Genomic DNA, 20,507 nt, shown 5'->3' with positions numbered 1-20,507 from the left:
GTGTTACTGACTGGCTTTCCGCACGAACCAGCGCCTTTCGCTTCGTTCCCCCGCCCCCTCCCATCATCGCTCTTCGTCACCCGCCCCGACCTGAGGCTTTCAGCATCACAGAGGTCGCGTCAACTGAATTATTGAGGCCATCAAGCGGCTCCATCGACAAGCATAGCTGACGCCCAACTTCCCACTGGGCTGTCCAGGGGCCACAAAAGACCAGACCTGAGGCCCTTGGCAGGTCGAAGCTATTCCGGGAAGCCTCCTCCAGAGCTAATATTTCTTTGTGCGAGTATGGCAAAAGAAATCTGGCATTCGAATTTTCAGCAACTTAAAGCGCTGTGGAGGGAAGAAAAAACGGTTTTATATCTTAAAAAAAAAAAATCTAAGTTCCATTAATATTTCAAAATTATAGGGCAGCACTTTTACAAATAAATGAGCGTCCGATCTCCTCACCGAGCGACTTGTGATATGACCGCCAAATAAAGCTCTGTATTTCGCAGAATATGTTTAAATCTGGCATCTGGCGAGACAATGCCGCACCGGCCGGATGGCTGCATACTGAGCATGCTCTGCGGGGAGAGCACGTGCACCAGAGACTTCACCAGCCGAGGCGGCAAACTTCTGGTTCAGGCCTTTTTGGTAACGCAAAACGGGGATAAAATAACGTAATCGGCGGCACTTCCAGGCTTTCCATTTGTTCTCGGACAAAACGCATCGGATTCTGTCCGATGGCATTTTTGCAGTCATTTTGCGGGAGCTGTGACGCCCATTGCGATCCACCATTTTACATCTGCATGCAAGAGTACGGGTCTCCGCCGAGCTGATGACGTAAGCATATTTCGACAGCAAATCTCGCTGACAAGCGGAAGACAGAAATCCCGCAGTGCAGCTTTAAAGCGAGCTGGACGACACACATCGATGACGGTAACGTTTGCCATAAAACATCCCGTACCGATTCCTGACACCATATTCAATCACTTTGAATGTAATGGCTGTGTTTCACCAAAGCTGAACTTTGACGCCGCACTGGTATTCACTCGGGGGAATTTTCCACAACCAGAGAGCAGGATGCAGTTCTATTTTATTCTTCCTATGACACAAACTAAACACATTTCCATTTGGCTCCCCCCGCCGGGCCGCAGCCTCGGAGCATGCGGCGAGAGTTGTACCGTTACAAAGTCAGAGCCCAACTCCTCAATCTCGCCGCTTGGTCTTGACCCAGAAAGTCCAGCGAGGCATGCTGAGCCATGAATGTTAATCTGTAGGTTACGACGGTGTGAAGTGGTGCTGCTCCCAGAGCTCGGACCAGCAGGGGAGCGTCCCGTGGCTGATCGCAGGTGGCTTTCACCTCGTCCTGCTTTGGCCAGAGAGCTCAAAACAAAACAGAGAGCCGGCGTGTTTGATTTTGAAAAAGCCGTACGCAGCCAAAGAACTTCCACTTCGTCTCAAACAATTACTGGCTGGGCTGTTTTGTCCGTGAACGCCTCCGCACAACATCGGCTCCGATGCGTTAGCACGTAAGCACGCAATGAGATGCACAATCGGTTTGTGTCATGCACGGCACATTCAAATCATGCAGTCAAGACGACAACAGCCATGAGGTCGGTACAATGCGTGTGTGTGTTCCCTTGAGAACACTCCTCTCTCTCTCTCTCTCTCTCTCCTTTCCAATCAGAATGCAATGGCATGCATTACATTAAACTGAGCAGATATTCAAGATGTAAAAAAGTAAATCCATCTTTAGGTTAATGGAAAACTCCATTTGTATTCTTATCTCTTCCAGACATCCATATTTTAATTTAATAAAACATATTTATGAATTGGGGGGGGGGGGAATCCATTTAGCATAAAGCATATAAAGTCCTACAACAGCTCACATCCATACCATGATTTTCTATAGTGGTTTTTTTTCTTCTCTCTCATGCAGTATACAATGCAGTTAAAGACCACAGTGGTAATGCATCAAGTGCTGTCACTAAATATCCCTACTCTAAGCACATTTCAAGAGCATGCAATCTCCTCCCTCCCAAATACTGGGGTGACTTTCAGCAATAATTTGGCAACCAGCATGAACCACAAACAACTTTTTTTTTTTTTTTTTTTTAAACTTCGCCGGAGTTGTCACATCAACGTGCCAAACCCGACTAATCCTCCGACTCGAGGTCATAAACGCAAACGTGCGAGTCTGTCCGTCGACGGAGGTTTTCGCTAACCCCGTTTATTTCACACAAAAAAAAAAATTCTGAAGACCTACAGAATGCATGAGGTGCATGCGGCATGCTTTGCTTTCACGCCAACTATTTATCACGATGTCTGGCTACAACTCTCGTGGGAGGAGATTGAAAATGTACTGAGAGAGAGAAAACAGGTGAAAGAGCGCGCAGCAGACAATAGCCAGGCGAGGCTGTGTGTTAATAGTAACAGATTAGAGTGCAGCAATTATGTAAAGTAAATATGACATGGAACCGAGCCGTGGAGCCCAGGGAACTGTGGGTAGTTTGTCAGGCTGCATTAACCTTCACGTGTTTGCTCTGATGTGTTGAAACAGGCGACTCGGCCACGCTGTTTGCCATATCAAATGTTATAATTCCTAAGGTCATCTCCGGAGCCACTGTCGGCATCCACAAGTAATAAGGTGAGATATTATAGGCGCGGGTCTGCGCACCGACTCCCCTTCCATATCTCTCAGAACCTAGAGGAGTAATTTTTGCAGGCGGAGAGGAGTCATCTTGATTGCCCCTTAACAATCTATAAAACTGTTTAGGGCCAGTGTTCAAGCTGGTATTATCCCTAAAGGAGGCTGTTCTCATCACACAGAATATTAAATTCTCCACAGGAATAATGAAAGGGGAAATTACTTAAGGATCGGGACACGGAGTGGCAGTGTTGTGTACACAGTTCGTCTAATAGATCTGAATTAATTAGATGATTTTTTTAAGCTTCAAGCTCGGTTTAAAAAAAAAAAAAAAAATGTAAAAAATTAAATAAAAAAATAAAAACCACCTAGTGAATTTCCTGCCTCTCTGCCGCATCAGAAATTGTAGTCACCTGCTTTGATTAGTGCCATTGGCTTAAAGGGCAATGACGTTTAAAGCTGTAAGGCATTAGGCTAAAGCTTTAATAAGGGGGTCACAGCCTAATTGTTTCAGCGCGAGATCGTCTGCCACATTATTGCACAGACGACACAACAGCACTGGGTTATTGCTTTTTCGCCGTACAGCTGTGCAAAAATATGTCGACAGCCTAATATGCCCGAGCCCTGTTCCGACTCCAAGCGGGTTTCCGAAAAGTGTAAACACAACGCACTTCATTTGTCAGGATCCCGTGGCAGCCACCAGAGCATTCGTCCTACAGATACTTCTGTTTTATGGAGGGGTATCAATTTCAATTATCATCAGTGCCTGGAAAGAAGATAATACAAGCCGGGCTCCTGCTTCGAGTGCCCTGCTACAAAACCACATGTTCAATATCGCCCAATAAGTGTCACAGTAATGCATTTACAGTTTGGCACGAGACGGACCGTGTTTCTCTGGCAGTTTGAACACGCTGTTTTGGTCTTACGTGACCCACGGAGCCCGCTAAACGTCGCCGAAAATATCACTTTAAAACAAGTTTTTTTTTTTTTTTTCCCACAATACACCCGCCACTTTACATCTAACAAATATGGACAATAAGTCTTTAAACCGCCATTATTAAACTGCTGAACATCTGCATTACTTCCCCTCCGTTCCGGTCCCCGTCAGACGATCCAATATGAAACAGAAAATGGCCTCAGTTCCTCAATAGCACTCAGGACAATAGCCATAAATCAATTTAGCTGGACAGATATACTTGTCCTTCAGGGCTATCATGCGGACTCGCGTTTGGAGATTGCGTTCAGCTCGACCCACGCCACAGTGAAATCAGATCAACGTTTCCCTCCCATACTCACACCAGAGCGCGGAGGACAAGTCACTACGTTGCATGGCTTGAGACACGTGAAAGGAAAAAACACCCAGCTGATGTCTAAACGGTTTCGTTTAATTGACTTCTCGATGCTCCTCACGTTGAGCTGCTTGTAAGTAAAACACAAAATCAAACTGCCCATTACACCACAATGCACATCCATCTTTTGGTTGTCAAGCAAACACCCCACCCCCCCACCCCCCCCACCCCCTTCTTCCTTCTGATACAGACCTAAAGGTCGCGGCTTCTGCGGGCACATGACTGACCCAAGAGGCTTTGAATCAAGTGTGCTAAAACACAAAACTCCTACAGGCCTAATTCCAAGTCAATAAGAGGCTGTGATGAAGTTTCTCCACCTCCCGCCCCTGCAGGCTCAAACCACAGATTCGGTGCAGGTTAGTGTGCACGTGAAAGCTCATTGACACCTGAGTTATTAGTGGATCGAGCGGGTTATCTCTGCGGATGATTTACACTCCATGTGAGGCTTTTAGCCATTTTTTTTTTATTTTTTTTTTTTTTATAGCATTTCGTGTTCGTATAAATTCACTTTTTTTTTTGGAGCCAAGCCATCTCTCTGTGTCAGTTCTTGGTCAGAGGTCTGGAGGAGGACAGCAGGGTGAGAGATGATTGAGATCAGGAAGGAGATTGTGTTAATATTATCATCTCTAAGGGCAAAAAGATGGTTATGAAAGATTTCTTTGCAAAGATCCAAACCATGCAAAATCTTTGAAAGCAGAACACATGATAGAGGATATACCGAGGTGACTTTTTGCAAACTGCATCTTTTTGACTATTAAACTTTAGGTTAGGATGGATTACCCAAAACCGACAAGTTCGTAAGTGCATATATCTCAGTAGTACTCATTAAAAGCGGTATATTTGCACAACAACAACAAACAAACAAACAAACAAAATCCAAATGGTGCCAATGGAAGTATCCTCCAATTCATTTTAAATCAACGTAGTGATGGGGAAGAGAGGATGGGAGCCCGGCAGGTTTCTGCTCCGCGTCTTGCCAAAGGACTCGGATTATTGCAAATAGAAGCGTGCACACCAAAATTAAGACACCAGTATTCCGAGCAAGGGACACCGATTCTTTTGTTATTGATGTAAATTGCACGGACCGCATCCGTTTAGAGCCCGAAGGGTGTGTGGGAGGGGGGGAAAAAAAGGACACAATTTATTTGTCTTTTCTTTTTTTTTTTTTCAAATTGAAACACACTGACCTGCGTGGAGCTTCCCCGCGAGTCTGTCCGAGACAGCGGCCGCATATAAACTTCCAGCGGTTTGCGCTTTTAGTCCAAACTTGCAGTCGGGCAGAGTGCGCAGCCGGCTGTCTTCCTCACAATAAACCGCGCGTGCAATGTGGGCACGGTGATAATTCTTCGCAGACACTACTTTCGCTTCTCCAAGGGAACCACCCCCCCCCCCACACACACACACACACACGCACACACACACGCACACACACACGCGCGCGCGCGCACACGCACACCCACAAAACACCTTGCTGGAACCGACCTGGCACGGCTCGGGAATAGGAACACTTTTGCGCGAAGACGCTGCGCTGCAGGCTGCGGTTGTCTGAAGCGGAGCGCTTCAGCTGCCAGCTCCGTGCGAAACGTGTCTCTGCTCAGAAAAATCTTCCGACTGTAGTCCTCCCGGTGGCTGAGCGCAGCCAGTACTTCCAACAATGCAGTAGTCCCCCCTTTCTCGGGAGGTGTAACGCACTCTTCTGTGTCTTCCCTCCCCCCAACCACCCACCCCAAACCCCCCCCCCTGTCGCCGAGGCCAGCTGTGCAGGATGTTTGGGTTGTTGTTGTTGGTTTTTTTTTTTTTTTTGGGGGGGGGGGGGATTTTTGTTGTTGTTGTTTGTTTGTTTTTTAAAAGACAAAAGTCACTCGGTGAGGCTGCGGAGGCTCTCCAGCCGCGCCGCCGCCGCCGCTGCTGCTGCTGCCGCTGCTGCTGCTGCTCTTTTGTCCGATATGCATTTGTCAGCTGGTAAACTGCGCATCCCGTCGCTTCCACAGCCTCGTCCCCCCCTCCCCCCCCCGGTGTGCCTATGAGCACCGGTGTAAGGCCCTAAATACAAAAAGGAGGGTCAACTATGACCTACAGCCGCCGAGCAACACGCAAACTGCTGCACCTGTAAACAAAATTGGTTCCATTGAATTTTTTTTTTTTTTTTTGCTTTTTAAGAATAGTTTATCTTAAATGACCTTATCTTTACTGAGACTACATCCAATTAAATAGCCTAAGTTTTACTTTGTAGTTCGTTAAAGGTGATACAAAAAAAATATATATATATATATATATATATATGTTCTTCATGTGCAACATTTCACAGCAGAGGTGGGTTTATTCAGTCACAGCTTCCACTCTGCACACCTGCCTGGTTCCCCCCCCCCTCTCTCCCCTCCCTTCAAGCCTTTCTCTCTTCTCTTTTGTATTGAGATGCTGTTCATTAGGCTTTACCTATGGTCGCTCGTGCTGCCATATAATTGGCCAACTCGCAAGTCTCAATTTCTCACCTTCAGACTGACAAAAGGGAAGAAAGGCAGACTGATGTAATTAAGTGTGTTATTTCTCACACAACAGCTAAGGGGTTATTCCAGGTGTTAATTGAACTGTAAGATCAACAAGAAGGCCTAAAACGACTTGGAGTTTGAATAAAATGTTGATTTTTTTTTTTTTTATATATATATTTTTGATAGTATATAGCACAAAGGCTGATTCATGTTTAGATATTCACTATCTGCAGTGGGATAGGTCAACTGCAGCATAAATATGCAATAAATATGCACAATTTGACTTCTATCAACCCGAAGAGATGTTATTTTGCCTCTCAAATTAACATTCAATAGAATACGAATATGCTTTCGATGTGCTTTTATGGGGCTTTAGCTGCCGATTGCATCGACAGAATTGAAGTTCTTCAGCACTTTTCTTTTTTGTTTTTTTTAACTTCATCTTGGTGAGCCCCTGTTACAGAGATAAGTACATTTGCCTCACAGCCGTTCTCTGTCCTCGGTTGAAATACCGACACGACATTTACTTTGAATTAGCTTTGTGATTCACGAAGAAAAAAAAAAACATGTGAGACACTATCTTCAAATGATACCATTTAGAGGATATAGCCTACCAACGGAAAAAGCGAAGTTTCATTAATTGCAAAAGAAACAGCCCTGCTAATCCCACCAGAAAGGCATTTTCGAGGCTGAGTCGTTTTGCTTCCGAGGGAGAGAGAATTGGGAAAGACTAACAATGGTAGATCAGAGACCTTCAAACTATGGTCTGCAGGCCCCACATCTCAATAGGGGGCCAACTGCTGCAGCTCTTGACAGGGCATTTTTTTTTTTAATCCCTTTCCCGAATTTGCCCCACGTCTGACCACATGCAGTGATGAAGTTATCACTGAGGACAGCTTTTCTCCAAGCAAAATCAGCCCTACCCTTCGACGCTTGATTCCTCTATTGTGCCCGAAGCACATCAAAAAACTTGCCTCCATCAAATGGCATTATCTGCATGAAAGGCAACTGCCCAACAATCTATCTCCAACTCTGCCATTCAATCTTCAGTCAAAGACATCCACAAAAAAAAAAAAAAAAAGGAAAGACAGAGAGAGGGAGGAAAGAAAGGACATAAAAAAGGAGAACAAATCCTCGTAAAGGGCTGCTGAAGCCAATATCCCTCCCTTCCTGTCCTCTACTTCAAGTCAAACTACTTGTTTCCCCTCCTCTGTCATATTTTTTGGTTGTTTTTTTTCAGAGAGACTGTACATGGAAGTTAGTTACTAAGCAACATATTCACACATTTCATCCACACGAAGGTTCTTTTAAGTTTGGTACACCAGAGGGTTAATGATAGATTAACAGTCCTTCAATTTAATAGCTCACTCTATTTCACCAAACAATTTTCATTTTGAGTTTCGATCCTTGATACACACGTCCTGTCTTTCTTCTTGTTTTGTTTTTTTTATCTGCGAGACCTTCGGCGAGGCTTTAGTTTCTCCCAGTCACACGCGGTGCATGTCCGTGCAGTCAACTGTGCCCTCTATTGGAGGCCAGTCACTTTAAACATCCAAATTCAAAGACTAAAAGCTCAGTGTGTCTCACATGATTGAAAAGAGCATTAAAGGAGTTTGAAACGTCGCCCGAAAATGAGCCGGAGATGTAAGGATTCAATTAAAAGAAGTGCTTTATACCAAACAAATGACCCGCAGACAAGTTAGAGATGAGTAGCTTCCAGACAGGATGCCGTTTTATCAGCGTGAACACGCAGCGCTCGACTCGTGCGTTCTGTCGCGCGGTGCTCACAGATTAAAGCCAACATTAGTCGCCAGAATCAAACGTAGGAACACACTAGGGACACACTACCTTATTATTTGCTGCATTTTCTTCCGAGGCTACTCGTTGCTTGCAGGGTGTGTGCCTGAACGCACAAGACGTGAACCAGAAACTTCACCAGTGAAGCCCAGGAGCATAGCATACATTAAAGAATAAAAAGCCCATATCTTTCTTCAACCCCATATGTTTTACATATGTACAGTATCAGCAGAGGAAACAGACGGGGTACACCGCGGGGACAGAGAGACCGGTGGACATTTATAAAGAAGCAACATTGACAAATTATGCATACACTCCCTATACTCATCCTATAGTATGTATGCAGGAATTTGTCCCCGAGGGGTCAGACAGCAAGTCCCGATGTGTTCAGAGTTGTGTCTCTTCTTGTCCAATGTCTGTTAAAAAGCGACAGCAACAACAGATGCGCTTTCTATATGTGTGCTGTGCATTATACCCCCAAAGCAAAGGCTAGTGCCTTTTGTTGGTGTAGCATTGTGTTCCGCAAACTAAACGGACATGTATAAAGGGATTGCACAGAACTTCTCTTTTCATGTGGAAATGAACCCCTTCCAAAGGGACAAAAGAGCTTTCACCCTCTGTTATACAGTAAGGATTTTAGGGAAGCACCTTTTTTTTCTTTCTGTTATATCTGAGCAAAAGAAAGAAGAAAAAAAAAAAAAAAAAAAAAAAAAAAAGCAACAAACTTCATTTACATAAATACAAATTTATGTCAGCAAATATCAACTTAAATAAAAAAAAATAAAAAAATAATTCAAATATTTCTATAGAAAGGAATCGCTTATTCAGTGGACCGAAATCTTTCCGAGTCACCTGCGGTAGAAGAGGACAGGGATGGATGCCTCCCCGCCAAGCGTTCAAATCTCAGAGGACATTTTTGAAACAAGGTGGGAGGGCCTCGGTTTTCTTCTGAGGCTTTTCGTCCCTGAACGTGTCGATTGATTGTCGTGGGTCGCTGTAACACCACCGAAGTCGAAAGAGGGAAGTAGAAAGCCCAAACAAACTAGACATTCGCCGAACAATTTTCAAAGCAAAGGAAAAGTATTTAAAAAAGCTACCAAAATCACAACATGAGGCAATGTGGATTTACCTTGTGTGCATTTCCTGGGTAACAAAAACACATTTTTACTTTGGAATTTTTCCCAAAAGAAAAAGCTGCGTTCACAATTTCTTTCGAATTTGGTGCCCACAACTCTGTAAACTTTACACAGACAAAGATGGAGTTTTGATTATTTTCAGCATGTTGTTAAAAAAAAAAAAAAAGGGACGAAACACCTTTTGAAATACTGAACAGGCTCAGTGCCATTCTAAATTTTGAAGACGGATGGACAACCTCAAAGGCGAGAGACCTGCGGCAAATCAAAGCGAGAGGGTCGAAAACCTCGGGAACTACAGTCAGTTAATTTGAAAAGCTTTACCGGTAAGCAAAGAGGGCAGCCTCCGGAGATAAAAGACACTTTTTCTGGGTGTGAGTAGCAGGACAGACAGACAGACAGACCGCAGAGCTGCTTTTTTTTTTTTTTTTTTTACTTTTTTCTGCCAGTATGACATCACACTTGTTACTCATCAACGAGCAGCATTCAAATTCATATACAGTACATCCCAATTTCCACAGTTTTTATTTGAGCAGACGTTTGGCAGATGGTGTGCAGAGTAACCCTGGGACTTCAAAAACCTAATCCGACTGCGGAAAACATTTTCCAAAATGTGTAATGATTAACATAAAAATAAAAATAAATATGATGAATTTTGTATCTACGGTGCGTTCCTGAAGAGGTTTGTTGAGGTAAATACAGTCCAGTTATTTCAACAGTAATTATTTCCTGGTGGAAAAAGGTTTTATTTGTTTTTTTCTGCTTAAGTGCACCAGAAATAACATGTTGGTGTAAAATTGCAGCGTATTCTCGGTCCCAGGGCATGAAATACTGCTTCTTCTTTTTTTTTTTCAAAGCTACTGACATCACAGAGAAATACACAAGGTGCACTTTGACGTCGGTGCTGTGGCCGTTCGAACAAGGACTTCAGGTGATGGAGTATAAAGAATTATAAAGCACACACAGGAAGGAAGTCGGGGGGTGGTTGGATGGGTCAAATAAAAGAAGACTTTCACTCAGGAGACACGTTTTCAAATGTGTGAAAGAGCGAAAGTCAACACTGATTATTTTTTTTAGATGAAATGTAAGTGAGTAAATAAAGTAACTAGACTTACGTTACACTTATCTCGCTTTGGCACTTTGTGTGTTTTACCTCGAAGCCGGCGGGCTTTGACAAAACGGCAGCGTTTCATGCCTTGGTGTGAGAACAGGTTGAGAGCGGGTCATCGATTTGTCTACAAAAAGATAAAACTATTTCTGAAATAACTTCAAAAGTTATCTCACAGTGGGCCGAATGACTTTTATGGCTTATGAGTTGAATTACAATGTCCTGCATCGGCCTTTCATTGATCAGTGTTTGGGGATTTCGGGTCATCTATTGGCAGAAATTGAATAAAATATTCATAACTTTGTTTTCGTTCGTGTATGATTACCTAAAACTAAGAATCTTGTTTTTGTTACCTTGGAATCGGCCCTTTTTTATCTACATAGGGAGCGGGTCTTCTTCCATGGAGCTTCGCATGTTGCATCGCCACGGTAGCCCAGAACCGAGCGGCAAGCAGCAGTGGCACCCATTGGATTGTGAACGGCTGTTATGATTACACATCTGGAGTCAGGAAACGGGCAGGTAGGATCTCTGCAGATCCATCCCATCTCTGCAGAGCCAAAGACCACCAGAAACAAGAACACTTTTTTATCCGCAGGCCGTCACTCTGCTCAACACATAACATCACTTCAACATCACTGAATGTTTTGCACTACGCCCAACCTCATCAGCACCATTTGCACTAGGGTACAATTGCACCATTGTTTAGGTGTTTATATATATATATATATATATATATATATATATATATGTATATATATATTCATTTCTAGTCATTTCTATGCTGCACGTATGTTTATTTATGTTTTATATGTCTACTTATGTCTGTCTGCGGGGGATCGGGATATGCGGTCAATTCCTAGAACAGACAAACCAAACACGGACTCTGAAGAGAGTGCTCTGTGCTTTCCATGAGTTTGAGGCCACCGTAGATTTTCTTACCCGCTTGGAAGAGGAGGTTGAGGCGAAAGGGCGTTGGGATTTTTACAACCTGCAACTTCTCACATGCCAGCAAAACCTACACACTTGCTTCTTCGATTCTGCACTTTAAAAACATGTGGAAACCGATAAATCCTAGTGTAGAAAACTATGCTATGGAAAATCAAGAGGAAAAGAAAAACCTTGAACTTGAGTAAAGTAAGTGATTTGTTTTGCAGAATGCAGGAATGGTATACAAATAGAAAACACAAGAGAGACACTCATAAAGCGGAAATGAAAACAGTCAGAGGATTGACATTCTGTCCTCGAACACACGTAAACAAAGACAGTGTTGAGTGTACTTTAAGATATTTAACAGATGCTGTTGTCTATGATGGCATTTATTGATATTCTACTCATCAAACTATCCTCACTGCTGTTCTGTTGATTAAGTGGCCTTGATCGTCTGTTTGTGGCATTCACTGATTGTGCTAAATACCACTTCTTTTTCTTTATTTATTCTAAACAAACAAACAATATAAGATGCGGATGTGAGTCGTGTGATTGAATCACTGGTGGGTTGCATTAATGAAAAATCTGCCAGGGAGATATATGGGCTGATATTAGCAGCTATATATTTTTATCAGTGTTTGCCCACCAAAGAACACCGATGAATTGATTTTTCAATTGTGATGTCTCGGTGACTATATTTATGGATCTGTCTCCCAACCTCCCTATGTCTCTCACTCACACACGCATGTGCAAAACAATCTCGGTTTTTATGTATTTATGTATTTTATGTATTTATGTTAAAAAGAATTCTATCTACCAATTTCTCTCTATTATATGAATATATCTATCTATTTCCAAAGGTCGGTCTGTCTGTCTGTCTGTCTGTCTGTCTGTCTATCTATCTATCTATCTATCTATCTATCTATCTATCTATCTATCTATCTATCTATCTATCTATCCATCTATCCATCTATCTATGTTGTCTCTACATATATCATTATCTGCCTTAAAAACCCATCAAGAATTAATGTACTGGTGTCCTTAATTCACATGTAGTTAGCCGTATGAACATTGGACGATGATAAATCGACAGAACTTTATATCAAACCAGTTTAATGGAAGTTATCGACCCTCAGCAGAGACTGTAGCAATAAACTTACACCAAACTGAAACAAGAACTTGCTACCTTTCTCCCTCAAGGACACCAAAACTCTCAACAACAAAAAAAGGAATGTCAGAGTGTCTCTCCCATTATGTTGCCTCCCCTTTGACTACAGGTTGGATCGTTTATGTCCTTATGTGCACTGCGTGCGCTTCCTGTACTTTCATTCTCACATTTTACTTAAAAGCTGCATCGAGGCCATCTTATCTGACTCTAAGTCAATTGTGAGTCTCAAAAGACCAATACCCGAGTCCTACCCAATACTGAAAGAGGGAATGCGCCGTGCTCGTCTGATCACATCGCATTTCTTGTAGTCACAATGAAATAAAATATTGAAAAACACCTTTAGGCCCCTTTTCTACACTCTGTACATATTGAACTTTTTTTTGTTGTTGTTAAAAACTAACTCGCGAGCACATTTTCCTGTATTTTATCTATTTATTGTCAAGATTGTAGTACTTTTACTAATATAAATATATATTTATATACATAAAATCATTAAAGGTGAATTAATTCTAAACCAAGAGGATTATAAATGAAAAACAGGAATGCCATTACAGACCCTTAACCATTCAAACCACTGGTGCTTGTTCAAAATGACTATTTCATATGATTTATTTTGTTTTATATGGTTAATGATGGTATATTCACTCATCAAAATGTTCATACTGCTAACCAATTATTAATATTTAAATTTAGGTCAATAAAAGTGGCTTTTCTATTCTTTACTGCTGAATACTGATATTGGAAATCACAACAGACCCTCTAAATATTTTAGGCCATCGGTTTCTCTCCATTTCAAACAAATGTCTTTCTAACTAATCTGAGATTGGTTCATTAGAGTATCTCGACTGTTGTTCTCTGCACAGAGAAAGATGCTTTTCTCAATCGTCTTCGCAGTAATAACCGCCTACTTGTGTAAAAACTGCCATTTGATTCTTTTAAGCGTGTTTGCTTCTCTGCGAGTCCATGCCCCCTGCAACCAATTCAAAGAGTTCTCGACACATTCCTGATTTCGACCTGAATTTCCCCACCGTGGGACAAATAAAGTCAAATCTAAACTAATCTAATATAATCTAATCTAATATAATCTAATCAAGAGCCTCTCTAAATAATTGCACAGAGCCACACCTATTTCAATATCATAGAAACTTGCAGAAAGTCTTCTCAGAATATGTGGGATAACAAGACCTCGCGGAACCAGAGGCCGCTCTTTAATTGGTTTGGAGTTGGAGAACACTTTCTCTGAGAAGACACCTTTGGTTTGTTTTCCTTCTTGGTAGAAACAACTTGCCTTTGTTAGGTTTGTGACAGTAATGAAACCCTGGTTGAAAATTGGGGATTCAGTGTTCTGTTTACAGTGTGCTTGCAGTCGGTCCTGTCTTGTTAAGAACTATGCAAAAAATTATTGGGGAGGCAAGAAAGTGCTGAACATTATAATTAACTTTTTTTTGTGTTTTACAAAGAAGCTCTCCCAAAAGGTATTATTACAAGTAAAAAAAAAAACTTCTTCCCCATAATATCTGAGAATGTCACACTACTAGACTGGTTGTTAACTCTGCCTTTATTAACTAAACATACATGACGAATTTAAGATGGTGAACTGTAATTTTTCAAATCTTTAACAGTAATATGTTAATGAAATAACATATTTCAAGGACACTGAATTGCACAATAGAACCGAAATTAGCGATTACCAGGATTATGGCAAAGACAACGAAATTATGGATCCTGTTTACTAACATACTCTTCAGTCTTTATTTCCAAAGAAAGGGCTGTCAGTCTATCTGACATATTTCCATTTGTAGACACATTTTACTTTAGTGTAGGTCTGCTCAGTGCTAAGATAAGTAAAAGGCAGAGGATGCTACTAACCTTATGTGGGACACACTATTTTTTGTTTGGTCCAATTTTCCAGTTTTGTCCCTTAACTTCTGATTGCTTTTGCTGCAGGTAAACAGTCACAATTAATATACAGTCACAATTAATATCCATTCGCAAAGTCTGCTATAAACTTACAGAAAATAACACAGGAGTTTCCCATGTTTTTCACATTGAGACACCACATGTTGTAACATATGATAACATGGGAAATATATAATATATAATACATGGGGGGGTTTACACATTACATCATGAAAATGTTCCACAACCACATGTTTTCCATGTGCACGATCACATGCGGTAATGTGGTCAAATATGATCACGAGTTTTTGCACGAGTAAATTTCCTGTGATTTCTCTGGAAGGGTTTTGAGGAGTTCATATGACCCGATGACATCACATCCACCACAATGGTGATGAGTTATTATTACTTATTCACTTTACGGACACAATTCTGCCGTGACATCTTCTCGTTAAACACACAATACAACACAAATGTCACGTACCTGCCAACGACTATCAAAACACGACCAGCGGATACCGGCACCGCACGAGAGAAATGATCTAATTAGCGCTGATGTGCCGAGAGCTGTTGATATTTGTCAGATTGCTGTCGAAGAATATTTCTTTATTTCTTTCAGCTCTGGCATTTTTTTTCACTTTTCATTAAACTGGTCAGATGGTTGCGGAAATGCAGCTGAAAAGTGGTCACAACTAGCAGCTGTCAAACTGCACTACGGCACACATTCACACTCCCAGTGTTGGCAGGAAGACAAAATAATACATTTGAAGATTGAAGTTCAACATGATGGTGACGAATGACAAGTTCTCTGGAGAGAAACCCGAACAAAATGTAATCCCTCGTTATCTGCGAAACGAAGAAATACACGATTTCATTTTTGTGTAGTGACCTGAGTTCGCTTAAGGCGGAGACAATGGGCCAACGGGAGACGCTATCGTACAATAAAACAACACAGATGAGCAGCAGCACCATGCAACCGGCCAACTATTTAAAAAAAAAAAAAAGAATGGCACGATCACATCTTCTCTGCTGGATTTTTACCAGCTGTGGGCCAAAGATGTGCCACAGATGTCTGCGCTGTACCGTATTTGAACATCCAACAAATCCCCGAAAGCATTTGTGCTGCAGCAGAGGAACCAAGTCAATGTTTAGACAACACAAAACCATGTTTAAACAGGCACGAGACCATCTTGTAATAAAACCTCGTTCCCCCCGGCATCAGCGTAAAACTGCCAAAATCCTCGCGCTGTCCCAGTAAAACTGATTCCCATCTAATGTTAGCTAACTACGCCATTATGCTCTCCCTAGCTGGTTATTGCCTTTTAGGCAAAAACAATAAAAAAAATATTTTTTTTTTTCCAAGAGGACTTGGTTAAACGTATGCAACTTTTATGTGCTAAAAGTGACGGTGTGAGAAAACAGCACGAGGTTTCTCATATCCTGAGTGAGCGCTACTGTACTCCAACACGGGGCTAATGAAGAGATATGTCCTCCATTACGTGGTGATATTCCTGCTGCAGCGATTACAAAACTCTCCAGAGGGGCTCTATCACGGGCTTTCATTGAGTCCGGACCTTTTGCGAATCTTCATATCCTGCACAATTTTCATAAATTGAAGTCTAATGAGCACATTTGACATAACAATGATTTATTGTCTCGGAGGCTTACCAATTTCACCACTGCTCTGCAAATTAAGAATGTCAAGGGTTTAATCATATTCATATATATATCCTCAACAAGGGGGACGTGATGTGTCATGTGCGTAAAACAGCCCTAAATGTCTCTCTCGTTTTACCGTAGGTACGTTATGATAATACTTGCAAACACGCAGAGCACTAACAAGCTCCCTGAGGTGGCCCAATATTGTTGATGGCGAGCGCAGAGCAATATCTTTTCCACGGACCTCTCTGGGACTCACTTCCATATTACAAAGGCTTTGTCTTCCAAGACGTAATTACCACAACAACGTGTTAATGCTGTGTGCGTGATTTGTAGTCTCGTATTGACGTTGTAATTTGGCGATTGATTTTTAATTCTTCCACGAGCCGTGCACTTCATAGGGCTATTATTAACTGTTAAAGAGGGAGACGTAATCAGAAATCTCACTTTTCTTGTTAAAAAAAAAAAAAAAAAGCACCGAGCTGTTTTATGCTGATGGTTTTATGACTTTTTAGACATAATTACATTTCCTGGGAGAGACATCGGAGCAGTTTTAATTCAGGATTGACAGCGGCAAGATGGCGAGAGCGGGTTTTTAAGATTGAATTCCGTTACAAGTTGAAATCAACACGGACCCCTCCATTGATAGCTTTATATCTTCTTCTCAAGTCTACGACCGCTCCAGGACTGAGTGACCAGTCAATGTTTTCAATTAGCTTGTGGTTTTTTTTTTCTTCTTCACCTTCACCACTATCGAGCGGGGGTCGGGGGTCGGGGGTCGGGGGGGGGGGGGGGGTCGGCTGGTGAGCTCCGGGGTTTGGCGACGGACGGCGTACAACCGGCGCGCGGGCGGCTCGGCCCATTGTGAGGGCAAAGCAAAGCATTGATAACAGCCCGTAGAACTATTGACATGATAACATTTCAGTCTGCCGGGCCACGGTGGCACTGAGCTGCAATAAATTGAGACGAATGATCAGTCGATGACAATTTCCATAATCGTTATACCTTCCGTAATTCATCAAGGTAATGATACCCGCGCCCCTAATGTCACATTTATTCCATTTTGTGCACAGCGGCGGGCGCACAGAACGAGCCTCCCTCCCCACCTCCTCCCCACCTCCTCCCCACCTCCTTCACCCCCCTTCCAAAAGGATTGATTACAAACCAACTGCTTTTTTTTTTTTTTTTTTTTTTTGCTCCAGCTTGTGAGTGGAAGAGCAATGTGTTATTTGACTAAAAATAACAATGACGGGGATGGGGAACGCAATCTAATTCCACTCATTCAACTTCCTCTCCAGCTCCTAGTGACAGGCAAACAGGAGGCCCATTACCGTTCAAACTCATGGCTCTGTTTCTGAACCGGGGGAGGGAGAGGGGGGATCTCTGCTCGCTGGCTGTCTGGAACACATCGAGACTCGTCATTATCACATCTCTCGTCTCTCTCACTTTCCTTCACCCATTAATGACACAGTTCCTCTTTGACAATTATTCGTCATTATTGGCGAACGATAGCAGTGTGAACCGAGCACCGCGATTCAATTACAGACAGTCATTCAAGATTAATTTACTTGCCCCCGTGTGTTGCGTATCGCTCCAGACATGGGTAAGCACACACCTTTACAAAAAAAAACAAAAAAAAAAACCAGCTCCGTTCATTGAGGCGGTATCCAAGGTCTGAGAATTATTTATTTATTTTTTACAAAATATACAGTGTATTCTATTCACTCGCCAGCTCTTCTCCTCCCTGCAGTATGTCAGCCTGTCATTAACCGAGGTTGTGCTTTCATTCAAATGGTTTGAGGCTGAGTATCAAATAAACTCAACAGCACTGAAGTTAAGTTTTTATTGTGCCTGTATGGACCACAGCCATATGGAAAGCATAAAGGCGGACAGAACGAGAATGCGACTGCAGTATGCCTTCGCCCAAGCCAGTCGAGTTGCAGTTTGCATCCGTAATTTGTTATATAATGGAAGAGAAATGCAACTTTGTTCATCTTTGCTGTTGTTGATCTGCTGTATGTCTACTGTACTCGTGCAAATTCATTAAGACAAACAAAAACATCATCAAATTCCTTCTACGTGCTCACATGCTCGGCCAATAAAACGGATTCTGATAAAATACAAAGTTGTAGCTGCGAACACAATTTTAAACTGTAGATGCGTCACACATTTTCAACCTGACAGCACAGAAGATCTATAGAAATCACCAAAGTGGCCACGAACGTGTTTTGTGAGGTGACAGTGACCTTAACCTTTGACCTTTGACGGCCAACAATCGAGTCATTTCTGGATTCCGAGAGAATGTTTGTGCTAAATTTGAAGAAGTTTCTGAGATATCGTGTTCACAAAAATGTGGATGGATGAATGGACAACCCAGAAACATAATGCCTCTGGGCTTGGCTGCCGCCAGCACTGAGACAAAAAAATCATTTAATTTCAATGTGGCAAGATAATCTGATTATATTCACACTCAGATTATGGGGAAATATAATTTAAAAGATTTGCTTAATCTGGGATTAATTGAGTGACGTAAATATCTTTCTCATTTTACTGTTTTTTTTTCATGACTTGTATGCAGTGACTACATTTTGATAACAAGAACCAACTGGACAGTCAAAAATGGCGGTTTGTTTAGTATCTCTGGACGTCATCTCTACTTGTGGATAAGGTGAAGAAAGCATCAGATTTCAAAGCAACACGTCAATTCAAACATTAACAATGGTAGGGATGGGTAATATTTCAGCATTATCACTTGGAATCACAATAGGTTGATATGATTGTGTTGTGTTGTACTTTTAAGAAAAAGTACAATTGAATTGTTGATTGCAAAAAAAATTAATGATACCAGAAAAGAGCAAAGGATTATTGTTCTAATTTCCTGAAGGCCATGGTGCCAACTGATATGTTGTTTTATGCAACTATCCATCTAAAATCCAAAGATGTTTTGTCCATGAAAAGTGGTACATCAACAAGCGTGAAGCCGGAACTAAAATATGTTTATTATACTTGCAATGAAAAAGGATTTCTAAGCAAGAAAAGACCATTTTGTGTAGACAGCAGCATTAGAACTGAATTATTTCCGTTGCCTCTTATTCCATCTCCTCCCATCTGTATAGAATTTTTTTCCCTGTGGTTTCCTGACTTGGTTTATTTATAATTCATGTACATTCGTCATCACCATATTCTGTATGATCCTGAATTTTATTTGGGTTTACGCTGCAGAGGTGCAAATTCTCAAAACACCTGAAAAATTCACACCATACCAGGTCAGAGCAGTAATAAACCATTCCTAACCCCGACAGAAGCCTTTTGGACTTTCCACATCATCCTATTTCTGGTGACTTAACATGCAAGTATGAGTGGGTGTGTATATGTAACCTCTCCCCCCTGTGGCTCATGCATTCACATCAACACTTGACAGACATGCTATTGATCCATCTCTCCAAATCCCAAGACAACCTGTCAATACGGATGTCTCAGGAGTGGGTCAGATTCGCTCGTGATGGACAAGCTTTTGGAAAATGCTGGACGGGGCCAGATACGTTTTTAAAGACAGTTGATGATGAATCAACACTCCCCATTAAAAAAATAGCAAAAGCGACGGGAACTTGAGTTTACCATTAAGAAAAAAATAATTATCTCGACATCTTTCCAAGATGAGAAGAAGTTTCACAGCAGCTTGGCTGAGCACTACAGAGGGCACAAGCAGCAGGGAGTGGATATAATTGAGCTGAAATTGGTCTCCCATGGCAATGATACTTTGCTCAATCTAATGCTCTGCACTGATTGGATGAACATCTCTCTCATTCCTTCTCTTGAAAAGAGGTTGAAAAGAGGCCCATCTATTAGGTTGCCTACCATCGAATCTTAGATAGAAGACATAATTCTTGCCTAAAGGGATAACATGATGCTTTATCGGCGAGACACAGAACAGACCGCAATGCTTTGAATATTATCTGATATACAGCAACGCCAACAACAATTCTTTACAGATTTATAGGCAGATTTCCTTGAACTCCGGTGTAACATTTAGGAATTTAGTAAAGAACACATATGAATGTATGCAATTTTAGACACGTGTACAGAGAGGCACATCAAAATGTGGAGGGCTGCTTCTGATCTGTATATTCGACTGCATGTTTCACTGGAGCTAGCCTAATGCTCTTACGCGAAGCAGAAAATCCAACTTGTTTATATTTTCCGACCTGAGCCACTGTTTGAATAGAGTAATCAATTTCTCATGCATCTCTTTTGGATCAATATTTACATGTGGGAGAGCAGAAAGTGGAGCTCGCAGGGGTTCCACCGGTGTCTCCGAAGATACAGAGGCTTTTAAAAAGAGAGAGGAG

At 41.9% G+C, this 20,507-nt stretch overlaps 1 protein-coding gene across 11 annotated transcripts in view; it reads right to left on the bottom strand.

Moving 5' to 3' along the window:
* Positions 1–20,507, bottom strand: part of LOC138211068 (teneurin-3) — a 185,607-nt gene that overhangs the window by 136,147 nt on the left and 28,953 nt on the right. For 6 of the 11 annotated variants that reach the window (XM_069170648.1, XM_069170654.1, XM_069170655.1 and 3 more), the window contains exon 1: positions 5,166–5,406. The exons of 4 other annotated variants lie outside the window; for them this stretch is intronic. The gene's annotated coding sequence lies outside the window, so the exon portion shown is untranslated. Of the gene's footprint in view, positions 1–5,165; positions 5,407–5,460; positions 5,649–20,507 lie in introns of those variants that run through there. One more of the 11 variants, XM_069170653.1, reaches the window with a different exon arrangement.

Source organism: Embiotoca jacksoni, unplaced genomic scaffold, assembly GCF_022577435.1.
Source record: "Embiotoca jacksoni isolate LCO1_2020_lvr unplaced genomic scaffold, fEmbJac1.0.p SCAF_5, whole genome shotgun sequence".
In the NCBI taxonomy this organism is placed as follows: Eukaryota; Metazoa; Chordata; class Actinopteri; family Embiotocidae; genus Embiotoca; species Embiotoca jacksoni.
This window is presented reverse-complemented; position numbering and strand designations above follow the sequence as displayed.